This window comes from Phytophthora infestans, genomic scaffold, assembly GCF_000142945.1.
Source record: "Phytophthora infestans T30-4 supercont1.67 genomic scaffold, whole genome shotgun sequence".
Taxonomy (NCBI): domain Eukaryota; phylum Oomycota; class Peronosporomycetes; order Peronosporales; family Peronosporaceae; genus Phytophthora; species Phytophthora infestans.
In genome coordinates, this window is record NW_003303692.1 from 102,530 (window position 1) to 120,018 (window position 17,489).

Below are 17,489 nucleotides of genomic sequence, written 5' to 3' on the forward strand. Positions count from 1 at the left end.
AATAATAAGGACAGCCTGGATTCAGTGACATATGCCCGTATCCAATACTCGTTGAACGTTCGGAGGTGACGCCGTCGAGTCCCTTGCACCTTGGCATCTCCGTACATCACCTGACCGAGGGTTCGTCACTTGAACAACTTGGGCGGTGTCACGTCTTTGTCGACGGGTGATAATCCGCAGCTACGGAGAAATCACTACACCACAACTGCCCCTGTTGCAATGGAAGCCACGGTACTGGTGCCCGTTGTGACATTTCTTCATTCTTCAATCCACCATCTCGACACCGTATGTCCAAGCGTCTGAATCGAGCCGTGTCCGACGCTTTTCAGCGTCTCAATCCTCGTAGACGTCGCGAACGTGAACAGCTGGAGGTACGTCAGCTCATCCTTTTCTTGAATCATTGGCACCTTGCTCATCACTTCGCATTACTCGACTTGTTTCTCAGGAGGGCAAGGCCGAGGGTTCGAACGCCCCTCAGTCTGCTGCACTTCCTCCGACAGCAGCGTCATCAACCGACCCTCCGGTGCCCGCTGCCCCGGACTCTTCACTCCCTGTGGTAGCTCCTGCAGCACTCCCCGTCGTCGCTGAACCCGCGGAGATGGCTCCTGCTGCTCCTCCGGCCCCAGCTGGTGGTCCGCCACCACTCACCGAAGATTCGCTGCGCGCCATGCTGGCTGAAAGTACGGAGGCATCGGCCGATCATATGATGACCTCGATAATCCCGTACTTGACTGCAATGGCTCGTCACCAAGTGCAGCTCAGCGTTGCGCCTCCTCTCCACGGCGATATACACACTCAGCGTCGCCTCGAGACTGCCGTTGGTTTCGATGATGTCCTCGCTGCGATACAACCTGTTCCTGACGCGCTGTCGGCATTACCGGAACGAGTTGCCGACTTGGAGCGTCAGTTGCGGTTTGCTCAGTCCGAGGCTGCTGCCGCCGTACGTTCGGTGGCACCCCACATCATGGCTCGTGAGAACGCGGAGACATTCCTCAAGGCTGCCAACGCTGAGATTGAAGCCTTACACCACAACATCAAGATTCTCCGCGAGTCGAACGCCAAGAATGACGCCATGCTCGCAAGTGTTCAAGCCACTATGGAGCGACACGCAGAGGATTTGAATCGTCTTCACTGCAAAGTCCAAGCTCGGGACGTTTTCATCAGCACTTTGCAAAAGAAGCTGGCTCGTGAACGCGAGGTGTACATGTCTTCTATTGGAGCGAATACCGAGCAGACTCGGAAGCTCCACCTCCTTCTGGTAAAGCTTGCCCAGGGCAAGTACGTTGATAACGACACGCGCAAGGTCCTCGAGAACCAGCAAGACCGTAGCACTCGCCTCCTCCAAGCGAATCGTACCCTCCGGGCACACGTGAGTCTGGCAGGGATGGATTCCGAGGTACTTCGTCTGGCTGTTGAAGGTGCGCTCTTAATGTCGCTCCTTCCACCGTGTGTTCAACAACTAACGTTCGTTCACAATCCTTCGCGATAGGTCTGACTGCGGGTGAGCTGGACCTGGACGCGCTGGACTTGGATCAGGAGACATTAGTCGCTTTGCGGCGCATTCAGTCTACCACCGCGTCGCGTCTTCGGACGATCCTCAAGCCCTTCCTGCAGCTTTGGCCAAAGCCGCTCACCAAGTGGCCCATGGGAAGTCCCATAAGCGTCTTAGACCAGGTGGCGAGGATTCAGACGACGAGTCGGAAGACTCTGACGAAGACAAGGCTCCGATCCCAACGGACAAGGCCAGTACTTCGATGGCAGCTGCCGGTCTCGGTGATGCGCCACCTGCCGATACTTCAACTCCCAAGTCGACTCGTAGATCGCTGTTCGGTCCGAAGGCGTGGAAGAAGGCGGCCCAGAAGAAGCGCAAGAAATCTTGTCCTCATTCATCTGCTAAGTCGCCCCGACGTCATATGAAGACTCGGTCCAAGTCTATACCGTCTTCTCCAAGTTCATGGTCGCCACCTCCTACACCAGCGCCTTCCTCGACTCCCGCCGTGGTCGACCTCAGTGGCGACCAGAGTGACGTGGACATGGGGACGGCTGATCCAAGTAGCGTCCCTTCGGCTCAAGAAACTGCTACAGAGCCTTCGGGTAAGGATGTGAACCCTGGGGATCACGACGATGTTCCCGGTTCTCCTGACGCGCCTTCGCCCCCGCCTCAGGTTCCACACGATGTGGCCAAGCCACCAGCTTCAACGATTTCACCTTCTCCAGCCGACATACGTGCTGCTGAAGAAGCTCTGCGCGAGGCCGAGGAAATGCGGCTCATGTTTGGATCGAGTGACGAAGGTGAAGAGTCGGACCAAACTGTCCCACAAGGCAAGTCTGCTTCGGCTTCTGTTCCGACGTCCAAGACAGTTGAAGTCTCGGGAGTGGTTTCTACAGCAGGGCCTGCCCCTGTTGAAGCTGCTCCACCAGCCTCCGTGTCTTCAAAGCCGGCTCCGATTGTTCCGACGGCTGTCGTACCAAGCGTGTCTTCGCCCGACTTTTCGATGGAGATTGATGACGATGGGAATGCTGATGACAATCATGGAGATGACGTGGATGACAATGAACCTTCGGTGGGTGACTCTCCTGATGCTCCCAGTGGTGGCGGTGATGTTCCGCCCCCCACCGATCATTCAAGCATACTCGATGACGAAGATATTGAAGATTCCAATAGGAGCTGGAGCAATCTTGGCCCAGCTCGTCCTCCGACTCCACCTCGGCCAAATCCTTCGCCGATGATGACTTCCCCAATCATCGTTGCCGGTCCGCCTCCTTCGCCACCAGCAAGTCTTCCAGCACCAGCATCTTCTCCTCCTGTTCCAGTGCCTCCTCGTCCGCCTATTTGGACTCTCGATACTGGACCTGGACGCATGATTACGGCCACCTACACTTCGGTGCCGCGTCGCGGTGGTGCACCGTCGGTCGAGCCGTTGCCTCACCGAGTGTTGTCTGGCGGTCGCCCTACGGTGCCGGCTTCGTCCACCTTGCCACCGTGGGTTCTTCTGTACGTGGACATGGAGTTTACTGACGCAGGCGCCAAGAAGTGTTTCGAGCGACTCTTGAGCTTAACCCTTCCCGAACCAGCTGGTGAGGTGACCGTGCGTACCACGTTGGAGGGTCTCCAAGCGTTCTTTGATTACTCGCACCCTGATCACCCGTACCAGCAACTTCGGCAGCTCTATCTTCTTCAAGCTTGTCTCTTCGACACCGTCGACTTCAACCCAAGCGTCCGCATCTCCAAGCGTGCTCCGATTGAGACCCGTCTCAAGATGATCTGGGCGAACCTTCAAGGTGACCTCGGGTTCGCGTTGTGGGAGCGTCTCCACTGGCTTCCGTTGGCTGGTATTGAACGAGGTCTCGCTGAAGAAGCTAAAGAGGTTGGCCATGACAAGGAACGTTTGAAGGAACTGAGAGCTGTGTTAAAGAAGCTCTTCAGTGAGCGCGACCGTCGTGCCGATCGTCTTCGTAACAAGTACCGTGAGCAGTACATGGCGTGGAGTCGTGACTCGGTTTCCTCTGGTACTTTTGGCGCGCCGTTCATTCGTCCCGAGTTGCTTTCGAGCCGTCAAAACCGTGGTACCCAATTGAAAACTTGTCGTTCGCACCTCGGACATCTGACTGGCTTTCCGAAGTTCCGGCTCTCGACGCTCGTCAGCCCTGGCGTACAGGATGGATGAATGCACCGCATCAGCACCCGTACAACACCACGTACTTCCCGTGCCAGCGTAATCCGGAGCTTTTCAATCCTCGTGGTACGCGTTTCGTGGATGTGTACCGAAGCGTGATCGTTGACCCGTCACTCGATTCAACCAAACTTATTCCGACCTGGCGTTCGTTGTTTGACTCGCCACCGGGTACTCCACGTCCCGCTCTGGCTGCTGCTCCTGTTGAAGCTGGTACCGAGGATTTGCAGGGTCCGGCTTCAGCTCCAGCTGCCGAGGCTCCGGCTCCGGATGAAGAGGAGAAGGAGAGTGGTGACTCAACTTCGTTGGCACTCTTGGCCACCGCGGCCAGGCACTTGGAATCGATTTGAATTCTCGCTGCACGTTCCACGACGTTCTCCAGCATCTCAGCTAACTGTTGAGGTGTCCCGCGTGACTTCGTTTTCAGTGGTCGCTCTCCGGTCGGCATTCATGTTTTCTTATTCTTAATCCACTTCCACAGCGTAATCATGTTCATGTTGTTCTTCAAATGCATATACAATTTGTTGTTGCAGTAACGTTTTTCGTCTGTTACCACAGGCTGCATCGCCCTGTGGACAGTTCACACGTGATCCAGTCACGCTAGTCTTCGTCCGCCACTTGCGCCATCTGCAGCCGATTCTCGCTCTTCTTGGCTCGCAAATAGTCGTACAGCAGACCTCCACATGACAAGTTGGATGCTGGTTCCCAAGTTGGATCTTCATAACCCACCCACTTGACTTTGAATTCGCGTACAGCACGTTATGTGCTCGTCGACAGGGGTGTTCTGTCGTCGAGGATGGCCTCGACCTCGTATTCACAGGCAAACTTGATCTGGTTCCCAGCTGTCTTCAGGCAGTAGTTCCTCATCGAAGTCGAGTCTTGCTTCATTAGTCGCGTCCAGTACCAACCGAGTGCTCGGTCGACTGTTGAACTCGTTGACAGCCTTGCGTCTCGACACATGCACTACTGGGTAGAAGCGATACCCACTTCGGTCAGGCAGTTCCAGCTCGTACGCAAACTCTTCCACCTTGCGCTTGATCCGAAAAGGTCCATGCCATCGGTGAGCTAATTTCTTTGTCAAGCCAGGTTTGACGCGTTCCATGTACAACCACGCCCGGCTCCCAATCTCAAAAAGAGATCTCGGTGGAGCTCTTGCAGGATCTTCCATCTCTTCCGAAGCTTCTGGAGGGTCCGCCGAGTGTTCGTTTCCACTTGGTTGAGGTACAGCAGCTTTTTCCAGTCAACTCAGGGCATCATTATGCTTTTTAGCCCTTCGCTCCTTTTCTACAGCCTGATAATCTTTGGCCATAGTGAAGCGACCTCATGTGTCGATTGATCTCACGCCGCCACGTCAGTGCGTCGGACTGCTTGCCGAGTCCTCGTTTGATTGATGACGACATGGCCGCTACGTCGACTGCGCATCCCAACCATGAACGAGGTAGACCGGAGTTTCCTTCCTCGTAGTGTCTTGAGAAGTATAATAGCAAATACTAGCTTCTCCGCGATTTCGTCCCAATCTTGCTGTAGAGGGTCTTCCGCGTACACCCGTACGGACCCCATCACTGACTTCACCGAGCGTTCCTGCTGTCCATTAGCCTGTGGTCGATAGCTCAAAGTCGCTCTTGATCTTGACTGCATCATTTCTGCAAATGCTTGGAACACCTCGCTCATGAAGCGTGGGTCACGGTCGTGCCTTATCAGTGATGGGGCTCCGAACCGTCGGTACACACATTCTTCGAACACTTGGACAACACTCAGTGCAGTCGTATCTGACATAGCCTCGGCAATAACGAATCCCGTGAACGAGCACTGAAATAGGAGCAACGCCTTGTTGCCCCTGCGAGATTTAGGTAGTGGGATCACAAAGTCCATCGAGACGATCTGGAAAGGTCGTTCGGCTAGTACGTTGCCGGGCGAGTATCCACGAAGCTGCGGACGGCTGTTACTCGAGCTGCAATCTGGACATGACTTCACATGCTTCTCCACATCAGCGTACAAGCCGATCCAATAATAATCGGACTTAACGCGATGGAACGTTCTCACCACACCTTGATGTCCTCCTTCCAGCGAGTCGTGACAGTTCTGCAAGACCTCTTGAATCATCGTTGTCGGTACCACAAGCCGCAGCTTGGTCTCCTCTTGCCAACCGTGGTCGTACCGACAATTCAATCCAAGATAGTGAAGCACGCCGTCTTTAGATAATACGAACCGGTCAGCATATTTCCAGGCATCTCGAGCTTCTTTGTAACTCAGCTCCTCTGCTTCGCCCTAAAGCACCTTCTTGATGTTAAACCACTTCTGCTCCTCGTCTTGTGCCACCAGTATCCGTCTGCGTCGTTCCCGCTGTATCGCTACCGGGTCAACATCTTCCGCATCGGGAAATGCCGCTGGTACAGTCTTGTGAGGATGGTCTAGCAAATCTTCGCCGGAATGAATCTTCGGTGGACGTCCCTCGTCGTTTTCGGGCTGATCTGAGCTTTTGAGACATCCTCCGAGTGTTTTATTCTGCCAACCTGACCGCGATTCTTGCCTTTCGTCTGTCGCCGAGTCATCACTGCCATATTACCATAATCGCACTTTGGTGAGCTGTAATCAACCACGAAATTTTCGAAAGTTTTCCACTTTGAAGATTCGCTGCCTGACAGTACATGTACTTGACGCTCTGCTCCACGTGACGAAACATCTACCGAGTCTTCACCCAGCTCGTAGATCCTTTCCTGGATGCGATTCAGCGACGCTAATTCCGACTTGCGAGTTTCAGCTAGGATAACACGGCTGACCTTTGATTCCAGCGCTTCAGTGGCTAACGAATCCGCGGCAGCGTTGTATTCTCGTACCACGTGAAGATATTTAGCTGATCGGAGCTTGGCCGCGAGCTCCTAGTTAGTATTCAGCAGCGCTAGCAAAGTTTCCTTTCTGCATGTGATCACCCCTAGTGATTGTTGAATCGCGAGCCTTGAGTCGCCAACGATGACTAAATCCTCGGCACCGTGCGCAATAGCGGCCTTGACACCGTTAATCATCCTTGTATACTCTGCCTCATTCACCGTGGTGGCCGAGAGGTAAGCGTTTGCAGCAATCACTATCTTCCACTCAGGAAGACTCCACAGCACCCATGATCAACTCCCGTAGCCACCGTACTTCTCTGTCTTCGCTGATCCGTCAAAAGACATGACGAATCCGCTGTAATTACGGGAAAGCTTGGCGTACAGCAACGCGGGGTCCATTCGAATAGTCGGGGAACCCTTGTGTGGAGGTGCCACCGGCGCGAGCGAGTCTTCCAGGTCGACGAAGCTCGTGATGCTTGACTGCAGTAGCTGCGCGAAGGCAACATCCTTCTCCTTCACGCGCTGCACCTTCAGGTGCCACTGCGATAGCAGCACGGCGAACTGGACCGCGCGTCCGAAAAGAGACTTCGACTTGTGCACCCACTCTAACGTCGAGAATCGTGTATAGGCATGTAGCGTCTTTCCTGCCAGCTGGACGTAACAGATCTTCAACAGCAGAAGTAACGCCAAAACTTCCTTCTCAGCAGGATGGTAGTTCATCTCAGCATCCTTGAGCACCCGACCGAGGAACCGTACGGGGTGTAACTTGCCTTCATGCTCTTGCATTAGCGTAGTGCTCAACGCCCATTCATTCGCAAAGAGCATGACGTGAACTGCTTTCGACCGATCGAAGTGCCTGAGGATGGGTGAATGTGAAACACTTGTCTTCAAATTTTCGAAGGAACGACGTGCCACAGAAAGGCCACCTTCAACGGCAAAGTCTTCATCCTTGAGCTGGTACAGCGCCGCACCGTAGACCGCGAAGTCTTGAATGAAGCGACTGTAGTAATTAACCGCTCCAAGAAACGACTGCATGCCCTTCTTACTCGTTGGAAACGAAAGCTCGGTGATGGCCGCAAGCTTCTTGGGGTCAGCTCTGATACCTTCTGGCGAAATTTTATGTGACAGAAAGTCCACCTTGGGTTGGCAGAAGATGCTCTTGGTGAAGCTAATGCTGATCCGACACTGTGCAAACCTTGCCAGTAATCGGTCCAGCGTCGCCAGGCAGCTGTCGAAATCCTCGCCACCGAAGCAAATATCATCAACAAACGACCGTCGACCAAATACAGGTACCAGCGATGATTCGTCCGGTTCCCCGCTCGTAAACATGTCAGCGACGGGGCTGTTGACGAGTTGTAGTACAGGGTCGGTCTCTACCGGTGCTTCGCGGTCTGCCGCGAGCTTCGTTTGAAACGAACCCTTGGCGCTTGGCCCACGACGTTCCTTGTCCTGTTCTTTAGCTAAACGCATCCTCTCCGAGTATTCAAACCAACCTCCTTTAGGTTGAACGAACCCCCAGAGAGCGTTGTCGATCATACGCTGGTAGATCATCGGCGCGTTCTTTAAACCGAAGGGCATGCGTAACCACTCGAAATGTCCGAGTGCGCAGACGAACGCCGATACTTTACGTGCTCATAAGGTCATCATGACCGCCCAGAAGCCGCTTGCTGCATCCAGCGAGCAGAACCACAGGTAGCGCTCGAGATCTGTTAACAGGTCGTCGACTAGCGGCATTGCATACTCCATGATCGCGGTGATAGCATTCACCATCTTGTAATCAATGCAGAGCCGGATGTCCAGACCGTTTTTTTCATCACAATCACGATCGGCGATGCCCATGGACTGTCTGAAAAGACGATCAGTCCAGCTCGCAGCAGAGCGCGCAGCAGCTCGTACAGTTTGCCGAAAAAATCGTAGCGACACGCGCCGGGCACGCTGTTTAATTGGGGCGTGCCCCTGTGTGTCGATATCACATACCGCGCCGTAGGCTGGCGGTGGTAGTGCGTTACCACTGGCAATCAGGATGTGCTCGTGGTTCTTTAGCGTCGCGACCAGACGTTCTCGGCGATCAGTCGACAACTCAGGATCAGCAACATTAGACGCAGTGTAGTCTATTGTCGTGTTGACCTCTTCGGTCAGGTCCGGCAGGAATGCCAGCTCCTTCGCGTAGTCTTCCAAGCCAAAGTTGTTAACCGGGTGTTCGTAGAAGTCATTTCTCGTACCCTCCGTTGCTTCATTTCCTTCGGTCGTTAGCACTCGAGCAACCGAGATGTACGTTCCGTCCAACGTCGCTACGGATTCTTCCCTTGACTCAACATCGGCATCCGCTTTGATTTCAATAGTCGGTGCTGGGTCCATCTCCTTCCCATCCTGGTTTTTCATCTCTGGGCCATCTGCCGAGTCGTCGTTCGCAATATTGAATGCGCGGGCCGCCGACATATTGGGTAGTTGACTTTTGTTCAGCTCCTCGTTCTGCCGCTGTCTTGACAGTTCGGCATTCGCACCAATCTTGCAATGAATACTCGGTGCCGTACTCAACACCTTCTGCGCGATGCCTGCATCCTCTGGATTAACCACCGATGTCTCGTTCGCCGATTTGGTGACACACAAGACCGGGACAGCTTCGTCAAAACAGGTGACTTCATTTAATCCAGTGCTGTTACTTGTTGCTTCCGTGGTCACCCCTGACTGGACACGAACACTCGTTGGCGTATGTACAACGTTTATCGGCCTCAGTAGTTCGTGTATACGCACTACCGAGGCTTCGTTCGCGTTATTGCCGCTGACATGGGTTGTCGTGTACGTGTCCAAACGTTCTGTGGAAGGCGGACCGTCGGCCGAATCCCCGGCTGTCACCCCAGACGTCAGACAGGCTTCCACTCGTTCACGTTCTTCCAGGATCAGTGCCCAGCGCTCTGATCACGTCAGTCGATCACTAGAATCCACTAGCGAGTTCTCTAGAGGTCGTGCTAGCACCCCACTGGGTTCTGGGTAGTCTGGTCGATCAACTGCCGAAGGCTGAGTTGCAAGCCATTGCTCGTAGATTTCGCATTCACGCTGAAAGAGCTCGCGGTCTCTGCAGCCTTCGTAGGCCAACACTTGCCAGTCCTGGTACTTCTTTGACTCCAGACGTACGTAGCCGTCACCTCGTGGCAAATCCCCATCTGGTATCCACATCGCGATCGAGTCGTGTGCTGGTAGGTACACAGTTCGATCAAACACGTTGGTCAATCGAATGCTCTGAGGCCGTCCACGTCGAAACCTCGTCACTGACGGGATTAGCTTGTTCGTTCGACGAACCCACAGTACGTGCTCTTCCAGCCCGACTTGACGCTTCGCTAGTCGATATTCTCGCCACTCGTGCGCTTGAATGTCCAAACGCTCGGGTGGCCCGGCGTTAACATGGGAGCCGTACTCTTCGCTGTCGATCATGTTCTTGGTCTTGATCAGCGGGATTTGAACTTCGTGCGGTAATTGCGCCGCGCCGTGAAACAGGTCCAACCGGATCCCAGCTGGGATCATAAAGTCGGTCCCGAGTACTACGTCGACGCCTGCACTATGTGCCATTACCCACATCTCGAACTCGTACACCATCTCCCATCCGAGCGTAATCTTGACGCACGCTCGTCGCGTCGTAGACACCTTGTTTTCGTTGATTCCTTGAATGTCAATGCGGCGTCCGTGATCGGGTACGTCTCGGAGTCGCAACTTCTTGGCAAAGGCGTCAGTGATCACACTAACGCTCGCTCCTGTGTCGAGGAGGATCCTCGTTCGCTGATCGTTCACAGCGCCTTGCACCAGAGCTCTCATTCTGATCCTTCGGTCGAATTTCTTGGCCGACCACCACCCCTGTCTCTCGCCAGGGTTCAACTTCATCATCTTGGAGTGACCGTTGGGCTCGTCTCGCGCTGCACTCGAAACCAAGCCGAACGAACCATCGCTGGTGCCCTCATCAGCATCAGCACACTCCACTCTCTCTCCACCACCTCCACCGAGGATTCTACTCCTCTCATTTTCATTTTCCGTCGCGTTCACACTTGTTACGTATTTATCAGGCCATGCACTCTGCCCCATGAAAGCGAAGATACACTCTGCTTCCATTGAAGGCTCGGTTAACTGTGGCAGCCCGATAGGGACCAACCCAGTTGTAGTTGGCGGGCTGCCTAGTTTAAATGACGTTCTTGAACGACGGCCTTGAGCTCTGGCGGGAGTTCCTCCTTCGTGCCTTTAGTGCGCACGAATTTGGCAAGGTCTTGGAAGTTGCGGAAAAGTTCGCATTGTCCAGCATCGTGGAGCTGCTTGCAGAACTTGCATCGCTTGTTACAGTAGTGGGCGGAGTGACTCATGCCACCGCACACCGCGTATGGTCCGTACTGTGGGCGTCGGTTGTCGCGGTTGAAGTCACGTCGACCGCGTTGGTCCTGATTGAAACCACGGTCACCACTTCGGCGATCTTGATTGAAGCCATTCTCGCGATCAGGCATGTTTCCACGCGGTTGACGGTTGTCTGAACGTGCGTAGGTGCCTTCACGGCGCTCATTTTCGTTAGCAGCGGCGAGGTATCGGTCGTTTTCATCCAATGAGAAATCACCATCCGTATTATCGGGCTGAAAGTCGTTGTACTCATCTTGGACATCGTCGTAAGCGTTCGGATCTTCGTTTGAATACTCGTTGCCCCCTTGAGCAGCTTCACGACCTTTTAATTCAGCTAGTAGGTCGTCCACCGTGGCTTCAATGAGTGTCACTCTTGGTTTGTTGCGGTTGTCATCGCGGCGACGGTCATCACGTCAGTTGTTGCGGGCGTACCCATCGTCACGTCGCGCGTCACGACTCTTGGAGTATCGGTACTCACTGTCACGCTTGGCCATCCTCTCCTTGCCCTTGAGAACATCTTCGATGATCTCTTCGAGCTCGTGAATGTCGGCGACTCGAGCGTGGTAGAGACTCTCCGCCAGCTTGTCATCATCGCATTGCCAGGAACTGTTGTACGTGTTCTTTCGCGTCGCGACCACTCTTCTCGAAGTGTAGACGGGCGGTTCGAGCGTAGCCATTCAGCCTGTTTATGTAGTCGCACAGGTGTTCATTACGCTCCCGCTTGGCGGAGTAGTAACGCGACAGTGCCGTCTGAGTGAACTGCGAGCAGTAGTAGCGGATGAACGCATCGCTCAACAGCTTCCACTTGCGCTTCGTCTTCTTCGGAAGCTGACGGAACCAATGAATGGCTCCATCCCGGAGACTTAGCTCAAATGGAATGCACCATTTGTCGGCATCTGTGTGGGTTCCAGTCATTTCATAGACGAACCCACGGAGCCACTGCATACGGTTCTCGCTCTTGTTGCGAGAGCCTGAGAATGGCGTGATGCGATCCAGCGGTCGGTGCGAAGCCATTTCAATCCTCGGTGTCGGGTGAACGTCGTTCAGCGTCGCCAGCTCATTCATCTGACGCATCAACTCGATTTGAGGATCTTTTTCGTCGAATGTACGCACCAAAATGTCATCGTCACTGGACGAACCATCGCTGTCGACTTGACGACGTCCGGCACCACCTTTGGGAGCTCGTGCACCGCCTCGGCGACCGAACGAACCTTCGTTACTAGCGTATATACGTTGCATACGGCTCTCCGAACGTGGCGTAACCATGTGCGAGTCTTGAAAGTACGGTGAAGCTTCGGTAGTGCCAAAGGCACCACGCTCAGCTCCACGCTTGGTCGGAGGAGTACGAACGAGTCGTTGGGGTGTCGGCGGCAGTGGAATCGTGGACGGATCTTCATCTTGAATCATCGGTCGACTTACCGGCTGCTTCCCAGCGTTAAAGCCAACAGCACCAAACGCCTTCCGAAGCTTCTTCTTCCATTTCTGGAGAGCAGCTCCGGCTTCATGTGGACTCCAATCTTGGAGCGACATCGTCGATGGGTACGTCTCGTTCTCGAACCCCAGTGACAACAGTAGCGAAACTGAATCCTCGGCAACTTGGCTAGTCGAAACCGAGTTGACTGGGTATTGAAGTTCCTGCGCAAGCGCAGGCCAGTCGGCTTTTTTCTTGGGGCGGACCTGAAGACCCCAGTTCTGCCCTTGCACCGGGACAAACTGTACCTTGTGAACTACTTATATAGGCCAACCAGTAAAAATAAGAACACGCTACTAGAACGAGCAAAGCTAGCAGGTGTTTTGAATCCTCGTGGTCCCAGCAGCGGAAGGGTACCAGGCACGGGTAAGCCTTTTACGAGTGTTTAACACTCGGCTGGAAGAATAAAAGGGAGGCAATTCAAGCACTCCCAGTCGTGCAAATAGGCAACAATAAGCCGTCACGTAAAACCTCCCGATAATAATCGGCCAATACACAAAGTCTCTTGGCCTTGCCGGATGAACCCTCGCTACAGAGCTTCGAGTTCACCGACAGGCATAACACACTCAAACAAGCTTGACCTGACGCTTACCTTGAAGCCGGACGTCGCTCTGTGTGCTTGAGTGGAAATTCTGTTCTGTATTTAAGCTTACCCTTTCGGGTCTATTCCTAATAAGAAGTCCCAATCAAGTATACAAATATCAAGTGAACAATGATCCGTTATGGATCTTCTTGCATGCCAAGCGTCGTCTGTACCGTCGCATGAGCATCTTTAACGGTCCGCGCCCTGTCCCAGACGGTGAACGTGCCTTCCAAGGGTCGCTGAGTCTTCCGCGAACTCATCCCAACCGCCACTGAGGGTTCGTACCGTAGATGGTCCGCTGAATGCAAATCCGGCCAGTCCATTATTAATAATAAGGACAGCCTGGATTCAGTGACATATGCCCGTATCCAACACTCGTTGAACGTTCGGAGGTGACGCCGTCGAGTCCCTTGCACCTTGGCGTCTCCGTACATCACCTGACCGAGGGTTCGTCGCTTAAACAACTTGGGCGGTGTCACGTCTTTGTCGACGGGTGATAATCCGCAGCTACGGAGAAATCACTACACCACAACATACACTATCTCGGTGATTGCTTCTATGGGCATGTTGCACAGCCGTTTAAATCACACTGGAATGTAAGCGATTAGGCGTCTGGCACAGCAGGCTGCTCCAACCTTGAGCTGCTGAGCAGCTCAAGGTTGGATTTAACCCTTTTGTTCCCAAAACGTAGCGTAATGCTGCATTTTTGCAAAAGGGCTATTTAGGATTGGAAAAGCGAAGATCATCACCTGTCAGCGGGTCTTGTCTCTCAAACGTGACGAGCACGGTAATATAAAGCGATACAAAGCGCTATTGGTGATTCATGAGCACAAGCAGGAGCTTTAATGAGACGTATGCCCCGATATTCATTTCGAAACCATCCGTGCTGCAATCGATTATGGTGTGCAGCGAGACTTGTCTGTACTTTTGTTCGACGTGAAGACGGCGTGTCTCAACGGGTCTCTGCACGAGGTCATCTCCATGGCTCGTCCAGATGGAGTAGAGGAGGGCGATGAAGGGGACGCATGTTAGTTGCTTAAGAGCTTATACGGTCTGCGTCGAGTACTGTTCATTTGGAACGTGACACTTTATGCTAAGCTGACGAAGCTATGGAGAAGGACTGCGGTCTGTATGCCCGGAAAGTTAAAGGAGAAATCACGATGCTAACACAGTGAGCGTGGGCGGCCTTTAGTTGATTAACCCTGCTGATTTGTGCGAGAAGGTTGTCGTGCAGATGCGCGAGACCCCCCCCCAGCTGCCCTTTCTGGGTGAGTCCAAGTACTTGCTTAGGATTGAGGTCACAAATTGATCGAGTGGCAAAGCGTGTGATGTACTATAGGAGCAGAATATAAAGGAGTTACTTCTGAAGTTTTATAAGGCGAGCTATCGTGGCGCGAAGACGCCGGAGCCGTCAGGGACGCTCCATGCGTGCACCTGCTGCGGATGACGCGTATCGCGAGTTGGTATGAGCCCTGGGCTTTCTGGTTGCGGGCCCCGGTGAGGAACCTGAGAAAATACTATGCCAATTGCGACGTTGCGCATTAGGAGTTGGCTCGTTATGACCTGCGTTATCTCAAAGAGACGGGTGACTACAAGCTCGTGATGGACGTTCGTAACGGCAAGGTGGTGACGTTGGTGCTGTGCATTGATGCAGATTATGCAAACGATCCTGATGATCGCAAGCGTATCAGTGAATATGTGACTATGATTGACGGGAATGTGATATCATACGCTTCGATTAACCCCTACAGAGCGGGGATTTATTCTGTATTCTACAAAATAAGCATTTGTCTTAGTTTAAGTATACAGCAAAACCTGCGAGAATTATGTTGATGTAAGCCCTTCGTGCTTCGCGGTCAAGGCAACATATAAACAAAGCCACAGCGAATGCGAACATAGAACACGTACATATGTAGAGTTTATGACTGCCTATTGGCTGATAAATGAGTAAAGTGGACCTAAACCTCCATCAGATCAACACCATTCACTTTTGATATGGCTGATGAAGCTGCTGGGGTCAACCATATTGGCTCCATCTATACAGTCTGGACAATGTGTAGGGGGAAAATTTGCCCCGTTCCTAACTGATGGATTAGTGAGAAGGAACTGGGCACATTATTCCGTGCTCAAATGCCTTTAGAGCTTAGCTCCCCCCTCCCCCCTTCACGCACACACACACTACCACCACCGCCACCACCGCCACTACACCGCCACCATTATGTTAGCTAGCGTCCAGCGACTCGCGTAGACCCGATAAACAAACATTAGATATCTGACAGTATAATACAGATTTGAGTTTGGATTACAAAGACTTATTCTGTATTGCTACGGCCAATGGCGTTGGCCAAACTTGCTCTACCTTTTATAAGTCCACCCTCGTCGCATTACTGGCGATGTCGATCCTTCTATACCGTCGTAGTCTCCAGGCGGCTTGTATAGCGACTTGGCGTAGGTATTTGAACTACAATAGCCTTCAAGGCCGCACGCATCGGTAGCACCGAGAATAGCATCCTCGTGTCTAGCTGAGCACTGCATTCATCGCTCGCGTAGTGTAAGAGCTTTGTACGCGGCGCAGGTACTATATGGTCGCGTTAGCCATGTAGCAAGATATGAACTCAAACACATCTACTTTGTAGTAACTTACACACCTTTTAGAAGCAAACGTCCCGCCCTGACCCGTCAAGACATTCCTGGGTACTAGGCTTCGTGTAGCGCACCTTATAGAGATTGACATCTCGCCCGGATACGTCAAGGCGCCTGTGCAGCTTCTCTCTGGGACATTTTATTCCTCCAGTCCCTTGGACAGCTTCTCTCTGGAGCAGTGTATTTTGTAAGTGAGGTAAATGGAGTGGCCGACACACGTTGACTTAGGTTTTTCACTGAGTTTAAACCTGTCTGAGGTTTATACTCGACTTTCTATCATCACTGAGCAATCCCCGTCTATCTACCTCTCGCTTATCTAATAGGAAAGCTCAACTGATCCGATCCTTTACAAACTTTAATATGACCTCTGTATCCAAGTTCGCTAGATACAGTATCCTGTGGAAAGGCTATTAATACACTGCGCGCCAGGTTATTATGACCACCTACATTTTGATCTGTAACTCAGTCTGTTTTACGAGCTAGATCATTTCCACCAGTTGCGACAATACAAAAGCTATAATTGGTCAATAATGTTCATACTCAAATTTGATTGACCTGTGACTCCACACCAGCTCGGACAAAACGAAGACAATCCACTACAGATCTCACAAAAAGAAGTCCATGTCGGTGAATCCGTTTAGCGCAGCGTCGAGATGCCCCCAGGCTTATCTCGACATTGAAGACGAAGACGAGGAGGAGGATCTTGTCATTCAGCAGCTCCTATATCCTGATCCTCATGCTGTCGCCCAGCGACGCGGAGGGTCACGCCCCGGCAAACGTGCCAACAAGAACTGAGACTTTCAGATATGTTTTATCGCGTTTTGAACGGTGTAGTTGGTGCAGATTCCGCGTATTTTGAGCAGCGACCGAATGCAGCAAAGAAAATTGGCATTCACCCTCTTATGAAGGTGACATCTGCCTTAAGGGTTCTAGCTTATGCAATGTCCGCTGATTCTATAGACGAGAATCTGGAGATGTCCAAGACGGTTATCTACAATAACGTCTGTCATTTTGTGGATGCCGTAGACAAGCAGTTTGGTGACGAGTATCTACGATCTCCTACGGAATCAGATATGAAGCAGCTACTCGAATTAAATGCGCGGCGTGGATTTGTCGGAATGTGGTACAGCATCGACTGCATGCACTGGGAGTGGCAAAACTGCCCGACCGGTTGGGCTGGGCAGTTTAAAGGCAAGGAGAAAAAACCTACGGTTGTTCGTCGTAGCACTCTACATAAGCAAAATGCTGGTTGTAGCGCTCTTTATACAGCGCCAACGCCTGCTTCATCATATCCCTCTCAGTTGATCCAGACGTTTTCAGAGGCTCAACGTGAGTCGAACAGCCAACATACTTTGCAATTGACTTTTGAATTTGACCAAAATGCGCCTGGAAGTTTGACCACGTACGACTTGGCATCTTTCCTGATGCTAGAGCAACCGATATGAGCTCCGAATTCTCCATAATATCCTTTACTCGACACCAAAAGTCCTTGGCGGTCTGGTTAACTCCGACTAATGCGTCGGTAGACACCTGTACCCATGCTCGCGCTAGCTCCAAATATTCAGCTACAGCATAGTTACCCCCTCGCGCTACTTTCTCTCGTGCTGGCATCTTTGAGAAGATTTCGTTCGCACACTGAGCGCTGAAGGGTCGCACAAGGTAGTGTTTTGTCAGCGATCATCGGTGTGTTATATCTTGTCGAAGGATGACCGGAGGATGGTCGATGGGCAAATTTAGTCCGTGTTTTGTCGAACTGGTGCGAGCCCAAAAAGTCATCCGTTGGTTAAATTTTGTTTTTTTGTCGATGTTTTGTCCCAACAGGTGGAAATGCTCTTAGCTGATGCTATTTAGATATGCTGTTTCTATCGCCAAACGCAGTTTGGGACTTGTTTTAACGCGTGGGATATCGCAGTTTA